The sequence below is a fragment of the Panthera uncia genome, chromosome A2, assembly GCF_023721935.1.
Source record: "Panthera uncia isolate 11264 chromosome A2, Puncia_PCG_1.0, whole genome shotgun sequence".
NCBI lineage: Eukaryota > Metazoa > Chordata > Mammalia > Carnivora > Felidae > Panthera > Panthera uncia.
The window spans coordinates 69923402-69945775 of record NC_064816.1 but is presented as its reverse complement, the minus strand read 5'-3'; the positions used below and the strand labels follow the sequence as shown (position 1 = coordinate 69945775).

General features: G+C 42.9%; 1 protein-coding gene and 1 non-coding gene across 3 annotated transcripts in view; one reads left to right on the top strand and one right to left on the bottom strand.

The window, feature by feature from the left end:
* SUGCT (succinyl-CoA:glutarate-CoA transferase) overlaps positions 1-22374 on the top strand; it is a 768020-nt gene that overhangs the window by 605541 nt on the left and 140105 nt on the right. The gene's annotated exons all lie outside the window — the stretch shown is intronic.
* LOC125931114 (U6 spliceosomal RNA) lies at positions 4840-4941 on the bottom strand. The gene has a single exon (XR_007460371.1). It is a non-coding gene; the product is annotated as a U6 spliceosomal RNA (small nuclear RNA).

Sequence of the window (22374 nt, the reverse complement as noted above, 5' to 3'; positions counted from 1 at the left end):
TGATTTTTTTTCTTGGAGGCAGAAGAAAAAGACCGAGGAAAAACTGAGAGTGGATCTCCCTTCTGTTAGAGAACTGAGGACCTCAAAGAATCCTGGTGAAGTCTATAGGAATAGGGTGGAAAACAAAACTAAATGAAGTCTTGGGGTGATCTGGACCTCTCCTTGAAGACACAAGAAATCAAGTTTGCATTTAGGTCAATCAATACTGTCTCATGTAAGATAAAATATATATGAGTTTGTGGTAGACTCCAGAAAACTGATTACTTTACTGGAGCCACTTACTGAAATAAGACCAGAAGCTTTCTTCTCACAGCCAGATCATAATCAGAAGCCATGCTATTTCCTGATTGTGAAATGTCACAGCCATAGGGGCCTGGAAAGAGTCAAAATCAGCATGACCCATAATTCTTCCCAGAAGGCTGGCCCAGCTTTCTGGTGAGAGTGGAATCAGAATAATCATGTTAGATGTATTACAATTTTAATGGAGCCAAACCAAGATAGCCTGCTATATTTACTCCATAATGGTGATAACTTTGTCAGTGGGCCCAGAAATATTAAAGGCCATTGGTTTAAGATCCTATATCCATATCCATGTATATTTGATATCAGGCTTGTAGTATTTAAGTCAAATGGTTCTGTCTTTCTCTTAGGCTCTGCTTATAAGGATTCTAAAACCTGTCATTATAATACTCTTTTATCCAAACTTTCAACAGCTACATTCCTCTGTTCTAAGAAGAAATAGTGTGTGGGTCGGGGAGGAGAGGAGGAATATAAAGACATGAAAATGTGTGCAAAATTTAAGAGAGACACAAAAATTGGTTAAATGTGCACCATGTAGCAAAACTGTTTATATTCTTTTCTCATTTACTTCTTATAACAATACTGTGTATTTCATAAATGAAGAAACAGAGGTTTGTAGAGGACTTCTTATGGTCACACAACTGGGAGGTGATTGAACCGGAATTTGAACCTAGATCTCTCGGATATCAAAAATTATACTCTTTCTCACTAAACCTCACCTACCTAAGTCACCTTTTAATAGTTTTTCTCAATAAACCCTATTGAGTGGCTATTACATTTCAAGACTTTATCTGGTGCTGAACAAAGATTATGATACACTGTGCTAAATGTGATAGGATTATGAGAAATTGAAAAATGTAAAGAAACAGTGTTGCCTTGCAGGGGACACAGATGTTCATGTGGGCTAGGAAATCTATAGTGATGCAAGGCATTTTTCTTCCCCTTAGAGGAGGTGTAGGAGTTTTTCGGCTTAACAGGGCAAACAGGTGGGGGGTAGTTGAGGGAAAAGAAGAAGGTATCCAAGGTCTAGAAAGAACAGCAGAAGCAAATGTTGGAAGGCTTCAAGGTCCTGATTTTAAGGACTTCCATCGGACAGTCATTGAAAATGCACAAGGTGTCTTCCAAAGTGTACAAAGAGAATGGGAGCTTTTGCTGATGGAAACCTGCATGAGAAAAACTGAGCTTCAACATTTGTTACTGATGTGAATGTGTTGCCATAGTGGACACTTTCACCAACCCAAGAACAATTCAAAGAGCCTGGATTCCTGGCAAGAAGTAGGGGTGGGTGGTGTAGGGGAGGTGGGCAGGGATCATGGCAGGGGACAGAGGGTCCCAAGAGAAAGACAGGTAAAGAGAGGGCTCAGGCACCAACATTAACCTTCCTTTTAAAATCCTGCGAGAACCTCTTAGACCTCTTTGCCTTTACCCATAAGTCAGCCGATGTTCACTCAGTCAGCAAGAGTCTACTAACAACAGACTTGATTGTGATGAGAGGTGCACATTCTTGTGAACTTTGTTGGGGAAGAGGAAGGAGAAAGGCTTTCGGCTATTCCTGCTTTGTGCTAAGTGTTAAGCAAGGGATCTGATTAAATTGAGGGAAAAAGAGTTTGGAAAGGGTTCATCTCTGTAATCACACCCCTTCTCTCCTATTCTGAGTGCTTTAGGGAGAGGAATAGAGTGGCAAATGCCCCATAGAAAGAAATGGAAAGTTACTTCCTGGACTAGGGATTTTGCTAATTTCTGCCCTAGCAACTATTTTCCTTAGTAGGAAAAACCAACTCTTTCTCTTCTCAGTCATATTCCCAAATATACTATGTAGTGGACTTTGGGCTGAAAGCAGGTCATTTCAAGTACTGGCTTCACCACTTATGAGCTGTCTATCCTTGAACGAGTTAATATACCTATCAAATCCTCATCTTCCCATGTGTGAGATGAGAATTATGGATGGTACTTATCTCACAAGGTTTGTGTGAAGATGAAATGACATGAGGAGAGCCAGAATTGATGGAACGCTGAAAATATTTCAGGCAGTGTTCTTTCCAAATGCTTCATGTGCATTTAGATGTTAAACTCATTTAATGTTTGATAAAGAGCCCTTATCAGGCAGGTACCATTATCATTCCCATTTAACAAATGAGGAAGCTGAGGATCAGAGAGGTTAAACAAGTTCCCCAAAGCCACACAAGTATCAGAGCTGGGATTTGAACCCAGATCTTTGGGCTGCAAAGGTCACTCTGTTTGGCTACCATGTTCTACAAATCCCCATGAGTATACACCATTTGGGCACAATTTCTTGGAGATATAATCATGGAATAAGGATTAGCCAGGTTTTAGAAAGCCTGGCTTTTTACTTGACTCTGACATTCAGCATATTTCTCAGTATTAGAATTTTGAAACCTTCATCTTACCTTGATGACACTTTAACTGAAACTCACTTCCTCACAAATTCTGGTTACTATACGCAGTTAAAATATTTACTGTTTCCATGACCTGGAAACTTGTAAGGAGTGGTATACGTCTCAATCACTGTTTTAATTTTTTAAGTTTATTTATTTATTTTGAGAGACAGGGAGAGAGAAGGGGGGGACAGAGAGAGAGGGAGAGAGAGCATCCCAAGCAGGCCCCTTGCTGACAGCACAGAGCCTGATGTGGGGCTCCCTCCCACAAACTGTAAGATGGTGACCTGAGCTGAAATCAAGAGTAGGATACTTACCTAACTAAGCCACCCAGGTGCCCCTCAATTGCTGTTTTAAAACAATTTCATTCCAACCTGTGGAAAATAGAAGTCAATATATCAAGCCCTCACAAAATCTTTGTCCCACCATGTTTTCACCACACTTTTTGAAAACATTCCCACAGCTCAAACAAATGAAAGATGTCAGAATCCATGGTGTAACCAACAAATATCTGTATATTTCTTGGGGTGCATTTTCATATAAATCCAAGCCCATTCTGCTTTTATCGGCCGTTGTCTTCAAAACGGATCTCCAGATGTTGCAAAAATTAGAACCTTGATTTTGACTGCCTGCCATTTTTGTTTTCCATTTTGAAAATTTCTGTCAAAGGTCCCAGGTATGAATGAGGGAGATTGCCTTTAGTCCAAAACCTACCAACACATTTCCATGCTGCAAAAACCTGACATGAAGAAAGCTCGGCAAGGATGTCAGGTCTGCCCTAACGTATCTATCATGGTCTGCAAGGCATGTGAGCAGGCTCTTGGCAAAACCTTGAGGAGGGGAACTTCTCCAGCTGTAGCACTAGCCTGCCATCTTTCTCTTGAACTTGGCACTTAATGAATCGGTCTTTGCTTGTTTGCATCTTAGAGTCAGGCTGGAATAAGCTTCACTCTCAATGTAGGGCTTTTCAGTGTTGTCTCTAGTATTTCCTTTGCAATAGAAATTTTATTAACATTCATAAATAAAGTTTTCCACGTACTGTCATCTATCTCTCTTCCACCTAACTTATCCCAGATTTTCTGGGGATTGTCTGAAAATGATTCACATTGCTAGTGAACAATTTCCACATTGTTCTTCCTGGTGTCTAAATAGAACACTGCCCTTGCTGAAGTCAGTGAGAAAGATATGACTTTGTCCTCTTTTGGTCTTGTTAAACAAACAAACCTAAAAAGAGATAAAACAATTTTTGCCATTGGTGGCCAGATCTCTCCTTTCCAAGCATGTCACTGCCTGGGAGATGATGCTGCATTTTCTAAGATAAAATTAGCATCTTGCCTTAAGAAGTAGCAGAATGAGGGGTGTCTGGATGGCTCAGTCGGTTAAGCATCCAACTTTGGCTCAAGTCATGACCTTGAAGTTCATGAGTTTGAGTCTCGTATCGGGCTCTGTGCTGATGGCTCAGAGCCTGGAGCCTGCTTTGGATTCTCTGTCTCCTTCTGTCTCTCTGCCCCTCCCCTGGTTGCACTGTGTCTCTCTCTGCCTCTCAAAAATAAATAAACATTTTAAAAAATAAAAAAAAAAGAAGAAACAGAATGAATCTGGACTGCATGCCTAGAGACATTTTGGGGACGTTAGATAGTCCAATGCCACTGGGTCGCCTGGTCATGTAGTGGCTTTGGCTTGAAAATTAGACATATTTGTGCTGACCATCCCTTTGTTTTATGACCTAAGTCTTGGTTTCAGGAAAGATTGAAGGCAGTATTGGGCATAAGATGAAAACTTATGAGGTATTAATGGGGGGGGGGCATTGAAATTGTCATTGGCACTCAAATAGCCCACACAAAATTGCCCCCACTTAAGAACCACTGGGTTAAGGAGATGATGAGACTGAGGCCTGGAGAGGTTCAGCAGCTTTCCTAAGGTCTCATGGCTGGTAAGTGGCAGAGCTAGGACTACAAAGCTTTTCTGAGGACAAAGTGCTCATCTACTACCCTATACCGCTACTCCACGTCACCGTCCTCTCTCTCACTTCTGTCTAATATCATACATCTACTGGGCATTTGCTTAGTGTACTGTGTGTGCACACCTGCATGCACTCATGTCCAGCAAATAACTGTTAATATTTCAAAGCATTCTTTTTTTTTTTAATATGGAACACTTCACGAATTTGAGTGCCATTCTCACGCAGGGGCCATGCTAATCTCTGAATCGTTCCAGTTTTAGTCTATGCACTGCAGAAGCAAGCAGTATTTCAGAACACTCTTAAAGTGACTTTGCATTGATTCTTAGATGCCATCAGACAGGAATTGTGGAAAAAGAAATTTCCACTTGTGTCATGACAGTAGCTGTCTCTGAGCCAAGAGCTGCATCTGAACAGAGGTCTGAGGTCAGAAATATGGGTACGAGTTCAGACTAGGAGTTCCCATTGCAGGCAATTCCTCATTTCCTAGCAGGGCTTGGCTCACCGCTGCCCAGGTTCTATCTCATGCTCGGGGTCAGTAGACCATCCCAGTCTCCAAGGGATAAATTAGATAATGTGAAAAGGCTTCTTACCCATGTGCTGTTGTGAAAAGAAGTGACTCCCAGAGCCATAATTTGCCAATTATATCTTTTGTTTTCCTTCCCATCTTGTAGTCATTCTCAAAACCTCCAAACTCCATGCTTCAGCCTCTTGTCTGAAACAATTAAGCCTCTAGGAAGATGTGGGAATGCTAATAGATTTAGTGTTGTGTTTCATCCACTCCTGACTGTTGACATCAACTCTTCATGCTCAGCAACGTTTTCTCTGCGACTTCATAAGCACATGAATATTTATTATGTGGGGGAAGCACACTACTGTTCGCAATGACTGCAGCTGAAAAAATGATAATAAACGTGAGAGATTAACAGGACTCAGGACAGGAAGCAGTTCAGGGATGGTAGACCAGGGTCTGTGGAATGTTAAAACCACTGTCATCCAAAGAGCAGCTAAAATGTTAAGAGACGCGCAGCAAAGGGACGTTGTGTTGGCAGGAAATAACCTAGGGGAGTTTTAGATTATAGTGTGTAATTAGTGCGTAATTAGCATTTGCATAAATATTCATTCCAGGGAATTTTGTGGATAGTAGTAGCACGTATCCAAAACACACAGGCACACGTACACACATGACTAAGAAGACTCAAACAAAGGATATTCACGTACTCATCAGTTAAGACCTGCCTGAAAACTCTTCTCCATGGCTATATCTTCCCTATTTCCCCTACAAAGGGCTGCTGGTGATTCACTCAGACTTGGACAACTCTCTACTGTTTATAAACCTATTACGCCTCTTGACTCTAGACCCCTCCAGGCCCTTGGTTTACCCGGTCGTTTCTTCCACAGTGTCTACTACGCACAGTTCCACAGTACGTCCTGGATGGTCAATACCTGATGACCGAATGAATGAGGACTGGTCAAGGAAAGGATTATGTAGTTCAGTTTTATTTAACTACCTGGGAACCTGCAGCAGACACTGTGTTAGGCACTAAGGAAAATCTCAAAGGAAGTTGGGACTTTTCTTGACCACACTTCTTGCAGTCTCTTCTTTTAGTGAGTCAGTCAGCCAGTCAGCAAGTTCTGGCATGTTGTGAGAACCAAGGACACAAGTAGAGAAGTTAATAGGAATACTATCTGGTGTCATTAACACTGTGTTTGATATATACTCAGGATTTTGGGAAAGCATGGGCAGGGATTCTAACTCAGCCTGGCAGTCAGTAAAGACTTCCCAGGTTGTATGAGCTGAGTCTGGAAGGGCAAGTGGGAGTTCCTGGGGTGGGCATTGGAGCCAAAGTATAGCATGAGCAAGTTTGGCAGACAGAGAGAGAACCAGGGCGGGGAGCCTGCCAGTTGTCGGCATGGCAGGGGTTGGGGGAGGCATTAGGGCTTAGAGGCCATTGGGGAGGGAAAGGCGGTATCCCTCAGTGAGTATTGCAGGTTCAGGGGGCCTGAACTGAGGCTGTAAGAGGTGCCAGGAAGGAGAGGCAGGGACAGGAGATGGCAGCGACAGAACTTAGTGGCTCAAAGTGTAAACTGAAAAAGCTGAGGCTGAAGAGTGGGCTCCCCCGTGATGTGAGCCTCAGGAATCTTAAAGGACAGAATGCAGACACCTTAGCATGTGTCCATTTGTAAGTGGAGTGCAAGCTCCGGGCTGAGGGGGCGCTCGGGATGCAGTGTCCCTTAGTCCACGTCAAGGAGAAGACACAATCGTACTTTGTTGTTTGCATGGAGAGTTCATGGGTGCTTTGAGTTACACATATTGGGATATCCACATAATCTTTTTAAATAGCTTACTCTTTCTCTCTTGGCCTTGTTCTTTGGTTTCAAAGTCAACTCTGTCTAATTGGTTGCTAAGATTGGCCTTAGCATTCGGTTAGGGTTGAAACATTGCATTTTACGATCCAAATAATTGGAGAGTTAAAAATACTTCCAACAGTTTATGACTCACACTTTTCAACTCATAGATGAGAAAAACCAAGGTGGGTGACTGTGAATGCCTGTGATTTCGGCACAGGCTGAAGTTCCGCTGAGTTCTACATGTGATTTCTGGCCTGCTCAGAAGGCCCTGACTTTCTCAGGTCATCCCAGACTTTCTGGCTGTGCCTGAAATTAATTACAGCCACATCCACTAGATTCAAATGTCACCTTACAGGGATAGAGAACACTTTAAGTCCCTATCAATCATAGAGTTTATGCATTTGAAAGATCTAGAAGTATAGGTTTTGACAGGCGGGAGTCGAGGTTAAGAACGAGGGGTTACAGGATGAAGGGTAATGCACAAAATTTACCTGCTTTGCAATTTGATCAGGTTGATTCAGTTTGTTTCAATTTGCCAAATATTTACTGAGCACGTGCTGCCCATGTGATGCAGTGACATGTTCTCAGGCCATCCAAGGTGGGCCTCACATGCTCCTGAGGGGCGCAGAGGGTGGAGAGTGAGTAGGTATGTATGTTCAGGTAAGAGAGGTCATGACTCAGAGAGAGAGAGAGAGAGAGAGCTCAGTCCACATGGCGTGAACCATGAGCAAGAAGGCTGCGTCGATAACAGTTCTGCCTATGTAGCAATGCACTCTTTGGCAGGTTATGCAGACCTCAGAGTTGGCTTGCTCATCTGCAGACTTGGGATGACGAGGCTTCCCTTTCTCCCTCAGAGGTTTGTTATGAAGGTCAAAGGAATTACTTCATGTTAAAGAACTTGAAATACAGAGAGGGTGTATTTCATTATTTAATTGTTAGCAGAATCAGAATTGGAACCCCAAGCTATTTGATTTAACTCCTAAGCCACAAAACTCTGTGAGCTTTTCTGGAACATTCTCCACTCCCCCCCACACACACACTTTTCATTGCTTTATTGGAGAAATCTTTGAGGTTGCTGTAGGCAGCTACATGTGTCTCTTGCTTTATAGAGGAGGGTAGAACAAGGAGAAGGAAGATGACACTGATAAGTGTGGGTGAAGAATTCTAAATTTTGTGAGTCAAATACAATCCCTGGAACTCTGAAGATGTGTGGAGTCTCTTGAAAGGCTGCCTTACACACTGTGATTTAAATTACACAGTGTACATGCGTTCGCTAAGTGGGTCTGCTGTCACATCTCCAGTCCCATCTTAGGGCTGGAGACTCTGAAAACAGGAGAAGTTTTCTTTTTCTTTTTAAAAGTTATTTATTTATTTATTCTGAGACAGAGAAGGGCAGAGAAAGAAAGGGAAAGAGAGAGGATCCCAAGCAGGCTCTGCACTGTCAGTGCGGAGTCTGGTGCAGGGTTCAAACTCATGAACCATGAGATCATGACCTGAGCTGAAATCAAGAGTCCGAGCTTAACTGACTGAGCCACCTAGGTGCCCCAGAGCTTATCTTTTTCTTAGGGGGTGGGTCTCTCAGGCCTTGCCTGCATGAGATTTTACTTTGCAGGATTTAAGTGGTCATGAAATGATAGACCTGAGCATTGAATCTCTACAGGGAGTCTATCATGAGAAACATCGCCAATACGCTATTGCTTGAGTAACTTGGAAAGCTGAAGGAAATAGGCCAATTGTGCTGAGTATTTTGAACAATTTTCCATTTGTTCTGCTTCATATCAGCTACTCATATTCTTGTTGCAACTGAAAAATTGACAGATGTCAGAGGGAAGGCTCCATGATTTTCCCTTGTCCTGGAAACCCCATGAAGAAAACATATGTATCGACTACGTCAGTGGTTTTTATATCCAAGTTATGGCCCTTGTCCAAAGAGATTATTTTCCTGATTTCAGGCAGCAACAATTCATATAGCAAGGGATACTTTCTGAGCAGGTAATACATTTTGTTGGAGACCACTAGGAGGTGTGGGATGCACAAAGACGCCACTGATTGCTGTTCAACTTCTTAAATATATTATAGTGGGAACACGAGAAGACTAGATCTGACCTACAGCCACTCACGGAGGAGAAAAGAGCCACCACAGAAACAAAACCAAACCTCACATCCCCTCTGAAAAGCTTCCTGCAGCAAACCCAGCCTGAAGATTACAAGCAAGGGTTGGAGCTGAAGGGAAACTTCTCTTCCCCTCTTTGGTTTGGGTGGTAGTAGCCTGCTAAAGCCCAGCTTTATCATTTTTTTTTTTTTTCCTTTTATAGTTTCTTCAGGAAAGCCCCGGGCCTCTGAGGCTGCCTTCCACCCCCATCGGAGATTTTAAATGTGAGGACAGGAAACGTTTGTCCGGCTTCGTCATTTTATGACACTGTTGCCCACTCCCCCCCTCCCACACACCCTCCTTTGGTGCCTCCCGAAAAGTTCTGCCAACGTTAAGCAACCATCTTTTAATGTGGCTTTGGCTGAACTCGTACTCTAGGAAGTGAGTGTGGCAGGGCACCCCTGTCTCAGCCAGGCCAGCCACTTCTGAGAGCTGAGCTCATCCGCCGCCCCAGCGTCCGGAGGCCCAGCCCACGGGGGGCCGTCTGTGAAGGGTGCTGGGTGGCAGGAGGGCACAAAGCAGCCTCAGCAGGGCAGGCTGGCTGCTCCTAAGACTAGCACTGTGCTTCGGATGGTAGGCACTACGTTATGAAAGACAGGTGTCCTGAGAAACAGTGATTCTATGCAGGTTCTATGCATAGTATTTTCCAGGTGATTATCTGGAAAATGACAGAAGCTATTTAAGGAAATAGAGAAACATATAGTGGTGAAAGGAATTGTCCAACTTCCACAAGCCATTCGGGTACACTGATGGAAGGGGAATCTGAGCTCTCCTTTCTACCAAATGTCATCTCCTCAGCTGCTTTTGGCCACTAGTATATTTGCAATCGTAAACACATCATATGCTCTGCCATCCTGACTTGTTAAAACTCCACTAAGCAGTTCTGTGCAGTAGGTAAGTGGGGCCTTCCCCCTACCTTTCAGTGGAGGAAAGTGGGTTGTAGGAGTTGATGCACTGCCTGAAGCCACATGGCAAGTTCAGGTGAGACACGTTCTAAAAATCCTGCCTCAGGCTGGGAGTCTGTGGGATACCTCAGGGCCACTGTTAGGACCCTTCACTGGCCCAGGCTTGTCAAGGCAAAGCCCTAGAAATGCATAAGACTCAGATTCATGGGAGACCCACCTGGTTTACGTCATCACGGGCTGTGATTCTCACTCTGTTTCGGCCCTTTGTGTAAACCCGGCCAAGCACTAGCTTCCTGGAATAACCCTCACCAGCACCAGAAGCCCGAGCCTTCTGCCGGAGACAGGGCAACGTGAAGGCAGCCAGGTGTCTCTCACATTGTCTAGGTGGCCGTAGAGAGGTAATTATCAATGACCAGATTTCTTTTGTGCCTTTACTATCTTACTGGATGGGCACGCAGGATGCTAGGACGAGTGTAGAAGAAATTTAAAATCCAGTTTCTAACTGTTGGTCCTGTTGAGATATTTCTCCTAATGTGAAAGAAACTTGGCTCTGTTTCAGATGAGGGAAATAATAGAGTGGAAAACACACATTTTCATGTGATTTTCTGTAACAACATCAAAGTCAAGAAAACCATGTGAAATCATTATTCATGACCTCTAAAAGCCACAAATTACCTTTTTAGCTTTTTGGGCTGTGGACACCTGGCTGCCTTTTCCTCCCCTGTGCACTCAGCATTGCCGTCTGGAGCATATGCTGTTGGTACATTAGATTTATGTGTCTTTTAAGGGTACTGCGCCCACCTCACTTTAACACTCTTTGCTTTTGGGGTCAACCTACTGTTAAATTACTTTCAGTTTTATGGTGACCTATCAACATTAATGCTCCATGTTTTTAGGATTGAGACAACTGTGTGGAACAGGGTGTTCTTATAAATGCCGTGCAAGCACCTATAAGGCCTTTCTATCTCCATAAAAGATCACCAAAATGCCTTTTCCCGAGCTGGTTTCTTATTTTGTGGGGTCCTCATCTATAAAGCAGAGCTAAACACGGAACATGTTACAGTAAAAAACCATGCTTACTTTCAAATCCACCCACAAGTGTGCAAGAAGATTTTGACCAGAGGCCATTTTTTTTTTCTGTACACATAACAAAGCCATTCTACCATTCCTGCCTACCTTTTGTGATTCCAAGGAAAAGCATCTAAGTAATATCTATGTAAAGTATTATAATAAGAGAAATATACATTTTGTGTGTATGTGTGTGAATGCATGTATGTGTGTGAGTGTATATATAGGTGAATGTGTATATTTGTGAGTGTGTATGCATGAGAGAGAGAGAGAGAGAGAGAGAGAGAGAGAGAGGAGAGAACGTGTATACATATCTGTGTCTGCCTGTCTTCTCCATCAGTGTTGGTTGTTGCCCAGGCCCAAATGTGTGCATTGAGCTCTCTCCTCTTCTCACCTTGCCCCATCTCTCTGTAAATACTCAAATGTCTTTGGAGGTAGGAAGGATTGGAGGTGCTCTCTTGCAGAGTAGATTTCCTTAAAAGTGATAAATTCCTTTCACCATGTGGGAAAAGAGATCCAGTACAATTTAATCACCTGCCTGAGATCACACTGGATAGTGATTTTATGAGAATTCCATTCTTAGCTCCAAGAGCTAGCAATAAAGCAAATATTCCTCTTCCTTGGCACCAGGGTAACTGATACTCAGATTTCTATACTTATAATCCAGGTGGTCATTCATATACACAAGAGCTTCTTAAATAGAAACATGGACCAAGTGTGCCTTTTCAAGCGTTGTTCCAGATCAAGAGGCCAACAACCTGAAGTTACAGTCTATTGTACTAGCTATTTTTGAGTAGATACCAGATAATGACAACAGGTGGTCCCTGTGTTTTATAAGCCTCCAATCTACTAGGAGAAACAGAGCTCTAAAACATCATAAGGAGCACAGAAAGCAACATGTGCCCCCCCATAGAGTGTGGTCTCACAGTTGACTTGCCACGATGGGACTTGTATGATAAATACTCCTATTTGGAACACTGGCAAGAATCAGGAAGGAAAAGGAAAACCCATCAGGAAGGAGTCAACAAAGTTGTCCAAAAGCCCATGCCAGAAAAATGTGGAACCTCATAGATCTGTATTGGGAATCCTAGTTTAGACATGGTACTTAGAATTGTGAGTCAGAGGGTTTCCCATCACTTTGGAAATGTCCAGGCTTTTGATTCAGAATAGCTGGTTTTGAGATTAGGTGCTACTACTGGCTGGTTGTGTGACCTTGGGCAGTCCAGTGACTACAACTTCTCTGAGTTGCCATCTCTTCATGAAACAGAGATAGTAAGAGCAACCCAATGCATGGGAGAATGCAAATCACAACACCGGATACCAGCACAAGGGGCTCTCACAAACATCCTGTTACCTAGTTATGGTGGCCTAGAAACACCACAGTAGACGGGACACGGGATGAATAACCGCAGAGGTAGATGTGTTGAAGACAGCAAAAAATTCTAGCTCACAGGTGACCACAAGGGTAAGGATTGCTTACCACAGATCATTAGCTGTCAGCATAAATGTCCAGGCCTGATTCAGCCTGAGGATTTAATTATATCAGGGAAATCTGTGTCAGAGTTATCAAGAATGAGTTTACCCCAGTCAGATCCTGAATAGCCAAGAGCTTGGCATCACAGAAGGATTTAGCGTTTGTTTTTGTTTGTTTGTTTGTTTGTTTGTTTGTTTTGGTTTTTGTATTGCATTGTAACAATTATAAGAACCCAGCTAATGCTGCATGTGTTACTGTGCTCCAGATACTATTCAATTCTTAAGTCTTTTAATCCTCACACCAGCTCATTGAGGAAGGCACCACCATTATCTCTATCTCACGGACAGTAAAGCCAAAGCTCAGTGAAGGTAATTTTCTCAAAGTCACCAGCCATCAAATGATGGGGCCATGATTTTTAATCCAAAGATTCTGGCCCTTTCAACCAAAGTCCACTCTTTTAACCAGGATATAAATGATACTAACTTAACTAAACCCTCATTTTCTGTATATATGGAAAACATCTGAATATTTGCCTTTCAACTGTATGCTTTTGGACATTAGAAACTTTTCATTTATAAGTGGTTAAATTGATCAGTTTTTAAAAATTGGATTCTTCCTTGGCCATGCCAAGTTCAGTATTCAGTTTTACCATGTTCTATTTATGATTATATTTAAATTTTGTTTTTACTTTTTATTTGACATAATTATAGGTTCACAGGAAGTTGCAAAAATAGTAGAGAAGTCCTGTGTACTCTTCATCCAGTTTCCCCCCATGGGTACATCTTACATAATTATAGTACACTATCAAAATCAGGAAATAGACATCAGGGCAACGTCTGTGCAAAATTCTGTGCTGTTTTATCACATATGTAGATGCATGTAATCTACGCATGATGTAATCTACTCACTGACAATAAAAACCTTGACTGCAAGATACAGAACTATTCCATCGCCATAAAGATCTTTACACTTCCATTTTTATTCAAAATTTGTTGGTTCATCTGGAGGTTAGTTTGATGTTTGAGAAGAACCTGTTTTCTACTTTCCGATTTCCTCAGTACCATTTATTTTATAAGTTATCATGTGGACATGATTAGAAATGTCACTCTTCAGCTCCAGCAGTACGTAATTAACAAATCCTGCATTCCTCAGACCTCAGAGCCATTGTTCCTCCCAGTCCACCACTTTATCTCCTAAAAATTTGGTCTTGGAAGCAGTGGGGTTTGATCTTTATGCCATCAGACACGACAGAACCTACATCAAGGTCTTGGGTCACTTAATTGTGCTGTTGGTGTGAAATTATTGCCTTTTTTCCTTGAAATTTATCAAAGGGGAAGGCTGTACCCATTGGTGGCTCCCTTCCAGGGCAGTATATCTCAGAAATCCTCAGGGGCCTGGATATGAGATCAGAGTTACAAAACTTCAGGTGCCAACACTTTTCTTAATTTTTCTTCAGCCTTAGTTTCCTCATCTGAAAAATGAGGAAAATTCAATCTCTCTCGGAGGGCTATGATTTTTATGCGGATTAAATGAGGTAATATATTTAAATGTACAGCCGAGGAAGGGCTTAACGTAGTCTAGGATTTTTATGATCATATTCATTTCTAATAAAATATCTTTGAATTCAATGGAAATATATTTTTATTATTTATATTTGTATGTGCCTTCAATCATGATGACATTTCTTATTCCCTCTTGAAAAGTCAGTGTGGGAAGTCTTAGATTTGAGGAAATATGATCATGATAAGATTTGTGTACAAAGCTAATTATCAATGTCTTAGTCTGTTCAGGCTCCCGAGACCATTCCCAGTGGGTAGCCATCTCTAGGGACCCGGCTAAGTCTTAATCCAGAGGAAACCACAGCATTTCCAAGAGTTTACCAGATAGTTTTGGATGATAACTTTGTGTTCAAGAAGCTAGGCTATGGAACTCAGCTATCCCACCCCTTCTTCAAATAGGTCTGCTCAGACCTGTTCCTTACAGGAGGCGTCACAGAGTTTGTGATTATATCACAGCTCGGACAACTGGAGAGCTCCCCACCCTCATTGTCATCTTCACCTTGGAACACAAGAACACGTCTGTGGTTAGCATGTCCCAACAGCAGCCCTGGGCATCCTGTAATTGCCTGGGGTAGAATTAACTCTGCTAGTGGCTCAGATTACATAAACCTACATCTAACCCAAGGAAGAATCTGCCCTCAAATGAGGAGAATGGATGTGAAATCCCAGTATACGCCATGAAAACACAGCAACAGCGAGTAGTTTTTAAGAAGGAGAAGCAGTTTGGGGAAAAGGAGAAAATTTCTTTACTCTCTCTACCCTGCTTCATCCTCACTTTCTTTTGAAAGGTGTTTTGTATGTGTGAATGTGAGTGTTCTGTGTGTCACTGGAAAACACAAGAAGGACGCTGTGATTATCATTTTCTGAAGAGGCCCTCCTACAGGAAATTGGGCTGCAGGGGAGGAAAAGTGTGTGTTTTCCTGAAGGAAGTGCTTATAGAAAGCCAAATCTGGGAAACAAATCATGGAGAAGGTATAAATAAACTTCTGGCCCTTTGCATTTTGAATGGCGAGATAGTACCTTTGGTCCCAAGGAAAGCAATTTCTTTTGGACGTGGTCCTTAAGGCACGTGAAAGCTTCAGATTTAATTTTAAAACCAGCACCTTCATGCTTCCCATTTTTCCTAAATCGCCTGACCACAGGCACATACTCTGTAACCACCAACATTGGGAAACTTACAAATGGGAAAATTGAATTCCACTTAGAAAAAGAGTATTAGAAATCTCCGTGGAGTGAAGCCTTAAATATTGTTTCAAAGTAAGCTCTGGTGGGTTTTTGTTCCTTTTGAAAGAACTGACTTCCTTATGTTCAAACTTGCTTCGGTTATAAATTGTAATTGAAATCTTTTTTCTGTGCACTTAAAAACTCACTGACAATAAAATTTTAACAAAGAATAGGTTTTATTGGGAGCAAAACACCAAGTGGAAATTTTTAGTTGTTAGCATAGATGTTATCAAATGTCTTCTTTCATGGTATTGTTTACCAACGTATTTATACACTTTGAATAAAATGAAATGGGAAAAAAAAATCCTTACGTTGTGGCTTTCGAGAGTAGAACTTGCTCTCAGTAAAACTTCCCGGACCTGCACAGTACCGTACGAAGCAACAGGAATCAGGGAGCTGTTTCGTGAAACATAATAGTAGTAATGTCAACGTGGGGCTCCAGGATCGAAACACTTCCCTGGTACCCTGTGCAATAATGCTGTCTGTCCCTAACTCGGTCTGGATGTCTGAGACTCAGTGCCTTCATAAATCCTTCCTTCCCGTTCCAGGTTGTGATCAGGCAAAGAGGGAAGGAGACTTAAACAGGGTGTGCACATCTTGTAGGGCCCTTCAGAGCTCTCAAGGGATTAAAGTCAATGAGTAGATAAATAAGCTTTCCTGGAAGCTGTTCACCTTCGTCTCATTCCTGCCTAGTCTATTGCAATATCATTTTATCTGTGGTCTCTGATTCTCTTGCCCCACCTGCAGTCTCTTCTCTCTAAGGAGACTTTTACAAACATAAATGCATTCATGCCACTGCCTGCTCAGAACCCCCGAGGGCATCCCATCACATCTTGTTTCCACTCTGACCTACTACCCCCTACACGGTCAGGGCCCTGGCTACCTTCTAAACCCATCTACTGCCCCTGTCCTCCTTTCTCCCACCCCCAACTAACCAAGCCCTTGCCTGGAGACTTTATACTTGCTGTTTCTTCTGTCTAGAACAGTAGATAGTCTCATAACTTTGCTTATAGAAAGTGAAATTTGCTCACTGCTTTTAAGGGTCTGCTCAAATATTGCCTCCTCACTGAGCTCCCTGCCCCCACCCCATTATCACTCTCTATCTCCTTCCCCTGCTTTACTTTTCTTCATAATATTTTTCACTCTTGGATATCAGATTACACATATTCCTCTGTTTACTGCCTGTTTCCCTCATCAGATCAGAAGCTCCCTGAGGGGAGAGACTTTGCTTGCAAAGTTTACTGTGGAAGCCCTATATAGGAGCTCAATAAACGTGTCGAATGAATTGTTTTATGTTAGTGAATGTGAATACCTTCCCCTCTGGCGACTTCTCATCCTTTCTCTTCATCTAATTGAACATAAATAAAATTGTATAATATTCACTACTGGGGATTGTCACGACATATACATTTCAGAACTTGAATGGTCAATAGAGATCATCTAGCCCATCAGTTTAAAAGTTTCAAGCCCAACCTTTATTTTCTCCTTGCTGAGATGCAGAGTATAGTCTCATATACTTTTGAGAAGACTCCCATGGGTATTCCCATATTTGGGAATTCTTCCCCCCACCAAACAGTAACCATTCCCACCTATCATTGCTCTAAGAGAAGCTTTCCAAACATTTCTAATCATTAGAACTATTAATAATGTCATAGTCTGGTTCCCTAGAAGCAGCATGTGAGAAAGGGATTGGGGTGCACTGATTTCATGAGGGAGTAGTCTTTAGGAAAAAACTGGAAGAGAGTGAAGACAGCAAGATAGGGAAGGAGAAGGAATCTCCAAGGAAGCGATCTTAGGTAAAGTCTAACTTTGGCCTGATACACAGGGCTCACAGGGCAGAACCCTCCTTCCCTTCAAAGGGTCTAGGGTAAAGAACCTGATACCAAGCAGTCATTGGGTGCCCTGGGGCTGGGGTGGTGGGTGGGTGGCTGGCTTCCCAGGCATGTATCCTTGTCTGTCAGCCAAGGATAAGTCACTGGAGAAGGTCACAGGAGAACATCCTCAGCAGTCTTACTCAAAGCAAGCAAAGGATGGGTGTGCTGGCTGGTCCACAACCTCTACCACAGATGGTTTCTCAGTAGTGACTATGCACCACAGGTTATAGTTGTCAAATTCATTGCACATCGGAATCCCTTGGAGGGCTACTTGAAGTCCATATCGCTGGGCTCCAGTCCCACAATTTCTGACACAGACGGGAAGTGGGGCCCAAAGATCTATTCTAACAAGTTCCCAGGTGGTGCTGATACTAGTCAGGGGTTAGGTGAACAGTTTTGAAGATGGTTGGGTTATATCATACTTAAGATTCCCTTAAAGAATCTCAGACAAAAGAAACACAAATCTTAATCCCAAAAACACTGGAAGTAACAGAAGTCCTTCTCGAAATTCTCTTGAAGAAGGGGTAGGGGTATGTATACACTACACCACACTCAGCAAACTTTCTAAGAGATAGGTTTTATTTATTTATTTTTATTTTTTTTAATGTTTATTTATTTTTGAGAGAGAGAGAGAGAGAGCGAGCATGAGTGGAAGAGGGGAAGAGAGAGGGAGACACAGAATCTGAAGCAGGCTCCAGGCTCCGAGCTGTCAGCACAAAGCCCGAACTGGGGCTCGAACTCATGGGCCACGAGATCATAACCTGAGCCGAAGTCGGACGCTTAACCGACTGAGCCACCCACCCAGGCACCCCTAAAGGATAGTTTTTAGATACTGTTCCTCTGCTCACTTTCATCCTTACCACAACTACCATCTCCCCCTCTCCCCCACACCCCGTGTCATAAAACATTCTCTGAGTGTTAGCTCTAAGATGGGACACTTCTTTCCCATTACGGAAAGTGTTGTAGAATGCAGGACAGACAGACATTATCACAAACATATCCTTGAATTTGCTTTTATTTACATAAAAACAAGCTATGTGTGTGTTTTTATTCTATAGCTCTTAGGAACAAACTGCTTATGATCTGCCTCACAGTTTATGGAAACGATACATATGTCCCAGCCTCTCTTCTGTAGCTGATGAGTATGGGGCACTGGGGGGTGAGGTCTTTAATGTTCTACCTCAGATGGAATTTTTCTCTTTCTTCCACCCCATTCCTCCTACATCCTCAGTTTTCTAGATCTTGCTAAACAGGGTAGTTTTAGGGTTTAGGGTATCTGTCTATATGTTTGTGTAAATGAGAGAAGTTGAGAGAGATTTCTAAAATCATGCCTAAGGAAAAAAAGAGATTAAAAAAACAACAAAAAACAAAAAACCTCTGTAGTCACATTAAAAAACTTGTCAAGGGGACTCTGGGTGGCTCAGTCCGTTAAGTGTCCAACTCTTGATTTTGGCTCAGGTCATGATCTCGCTGCTCATGGGGTTGAGCCCCGTGTTGGGCTCTGTGCTGACAATGCAGACCCTGCTTGGGAATCTCTCTCTCTCTCCTTCTCTCTCTGCTCCCACTCTGAAAATACACAAACAAACTTTAAAAAATTTTTAAAAAATAATAAGTAAGATAAAAAATAAAAACTAGCCCAGGAGCAACAATAATAACAAAAAGTGCTAAAACTAGGTAATTTTATCTGAGTGGACAAGTTTAGCAAATAATCATCAGTTTATTGAAAGATCAGCCAGAATGTTCATCAGTGGTTGTATTATCATTTGATTATTTTTTTTTCCCTGGGATCTTAATTTAAGAAAATTTCCTTCAAGAGTTTTGACTTGAAAAGATGCCATCTAAAATAAACTCCTGGTTTGTCTGTCGGTGCTCTGTGTTTGGAGTGTGGAATGCGGCCCGAAGATATTGGAAGAAGGGTTCTCACCAGTGGAATGGGCTGAGGAAAGGAATAGGGAGTAATCTGTGTTTGCCCAAGAAGGCTCATGTTCACTTAGGTTAGGATCCCTGCTTGAACAAGATGGTGAAACTTCTTCTTCTTTTTTTTTTTAATTTTTTAATGTTAATTTATTTTTGAGAGAGAGAGAGAGAGAGAGAGAGAGAGCAGGGGAGGGGCAGAGAGAGAGAGGGAAACACAGAATCTGAGGCAGGCTTCAGGCTTTGAGCTGTCAGCTCAGAATCCAACATGGAGCTCAAACCCACGAACTGTGAGATCGTGACCTGAGCCGAAGTCGGACGCTCAACCACCTGAGCCACCCGGGCACCCCAAGGTGCTGAAGCTTCTAATTCGGAGATGAGAATCCCAGACACCCAGCAGGACCCGTCAGGGAACGCTGGTGAGTGAAGGCAGAAGAGGGAAGAAACGCAGAACGGAGCCCTGTGGTGGCACACTTCCCTTTCTGGGGACAACACAGGCTCAGCTTCTGTGTTTAGAAAGGAAAGCTGCATCAGGATTTTGTCGTGAAATCTTACAATGGAGCCATACCAATTCCTCTTTTCCTATCCAGTCCCCCTCCCCAAGCTCTGGTCCCCCATTCTTTTGAGACCCAAACACTATGGCTTCTGGACTTCACTCCCTCCTGTGGAATTCAGGCCCTCACTCTCTGAGCCACGCATATGAATTTACACTGTTTTGTGAATTCTGTTTTTACGGGAACTTTCGAATCACTGTCAAAATGTCTTCATGGTACCCCAGCTGGATCGTAAGCTTGTGAACTCTCTCAGCACAATGTCCCGTCTCAAGGCTTTGTCCTCCCTCGACATGCACAGGGCAGGACGGCCGGCCTGCACTTAGCACCCATGCTATGGCAGAGGCTCTGTGTCCTTATTCATGGCTCTGTAAGCCAGGCCCATGTTGAAGATGAGGAGACAGTGTCAGCAAGCCCACCTGGCCTGGCCCACTCATAAAGGAAGGAGCTATATGCTTCTGACCGCCTTTGACTTTGCTGCCCTTTCCATTATTGTCTTTGTCACGTAAGGCTGCCATAACAGAAACATCATAGAGTGAGTGGTTTGAACCACAGATGTTTACTTCTCATAGTCCTGGCAGCTGGAAGCCTGAGGTGAAGGTACTGGCAAACCTGGTGTCCGGTGAGGCTCATTTCTGGTTTGCAGATGGCCTCACCTGGCAGAGGGAGCAGAGAGAAGAAGCCATATTCTTCTTATAAGGCACTAACTTATTCAAAAGGGCTCCACCCTCATGGCCTAATGCCATTCCAAAGGCTCCGCTTCCAAATACCATCACACTGGGGTTTAGGATTTCAACATGTAAACCTTGGGGGTGTGGCGGGACACAGACATTCAATACATTACAATTATTTAGACTACAGCTACTTGCTTGTAAATAGGTATTTTCAACAATGAATCAGTGATTGAGTATTCCAATTATTTTTTATACTGACTGCCAGATTACAATCATCTTATAACTTCTAGGATATACTATTTGTTAAAGTGGGAATAGGAACAGAGAAGGAGGTTAGTGAGGTCTGATCAAAAATATAACCACCCTCTGGGGCACCTGGGTGACTCAGTTGGTTAAGCGTCTGACTTTGGCTCAGGTCATGATCTCAAGGTTTGTGGGTTCAAGCCCCACATCGGGCCCTGTGCTGACAGTTCAGAGCCTGGAGTCTGCTTCAGATTCCATGCCTCCCTCTCTCTCTGACCCTCCCCTGCTCATGCTTTCTCTCTCTCTCTCTCTCAAAAAAAAATATATATATGTATATATAAAACCTCCCTCCTTTCAGTCACAAGCAATTTCATAAGAACAGATCAGCTCTATTTTCTAGCCAGATAAAACATATTGTGTTTCATGAGGCAGAGCTGGAAAGCAGTGTATATCTTACATTGTATGGTGTAGGTAACTTGATTTCCCCTTCTAATTTGTTGTAAGATGTTTCACAAGCCTCCTATATATAGCATGATACAGTGTGGAAAAGAAACTACCTATTGCCTCTGTAGAGAAAAAGAGTTTAAGATCATCTTAAACTTGGTTTGGGTATGCAACAACCCATCCTTGTAAGGAAATGACGACCATATAAAACCAAACTATATTTGTTTCTTTTCTCATACTTATTAGAACTACTAGTTAGATGGTATCCTTGCAAAGAAGGATATTGGATCAAATGTTTCAACATTGAGCCTCTGACCTAGACTCAGAGAAGGATGGCGTCTTGGAGCCAGAGAGGTGGGTCCCCTGTGGGGTCCTTGGCATGGGCAGATCTCACCTCTCTTTAGAGTTAAACTTAGGAGATTTTAGAAGATGCTGACAGTCCTCCATTCATTTTAGACTTTTGGATTGGGGCTCCTGGGTGGCTCAGTCAGTTAAGTGTCCGACTCTTGGTTTTGGCTTAAGTCATGAGTTTGTAAGTTTGTAAGTGTGTTAAGTTTGTAAGTTCAAGCCCCACCTCGGGCTCTGTGCTGACAGTGCAGAGCACACTTAGGATTCTCTCTCTTGCCCCCTCTCTCTGCCCCTCTTGTTCGCTCTCTCTGTCTCTCTCAATAAATAAATAAATAAACTTTAAAAGAAACCAGAAAATTTGGATTTTGTTGTCACTGGATCTTGGGGAGATCCCGTAACCTTTTCAGTGATCTGATAACAGAATTCTCCCACATCACTGTCAGTTGCAAGATTCATCTCAAATGTAATTCATATGTCAGTTGCCACGGGAGAATAAAATGTCTGAACTTATTTAAAATTTTTTAAATGTTTATTTATTTTTGAGAGACAGAGACAGAGTGCGAACGGGGGAGGGGCAGAGAGTGAGAGGGACACAGAATCTGAAACAGGCTCCAGGCTCTGAGCTGTCAGCTCAGAGCCTGACATGCGGCTTGAACTGGGATGAGGATTGAACTGGGCAACAGGGAGATCATGACGTAAGCCAAAGCCGGATGCTTAACCGACTGAGCGGCCCAGGTGCCCCTGAACTTATTTTAAGATGAAAGTTCCTATTTCCCCCCAGGCCAGGCCTACTTCAATTTAGAAGTCTACAGTGGAGGGGTACACAGGGCAGAGGAGGGGTACACAGTTGGCTTCTGTTCCATTTTCTCACTGTCATTTGTCTTCTACCCCCTTCCCCCCCCCCTCCTCCCCCCCCCCCCCCCCCCCCCCCCCCCC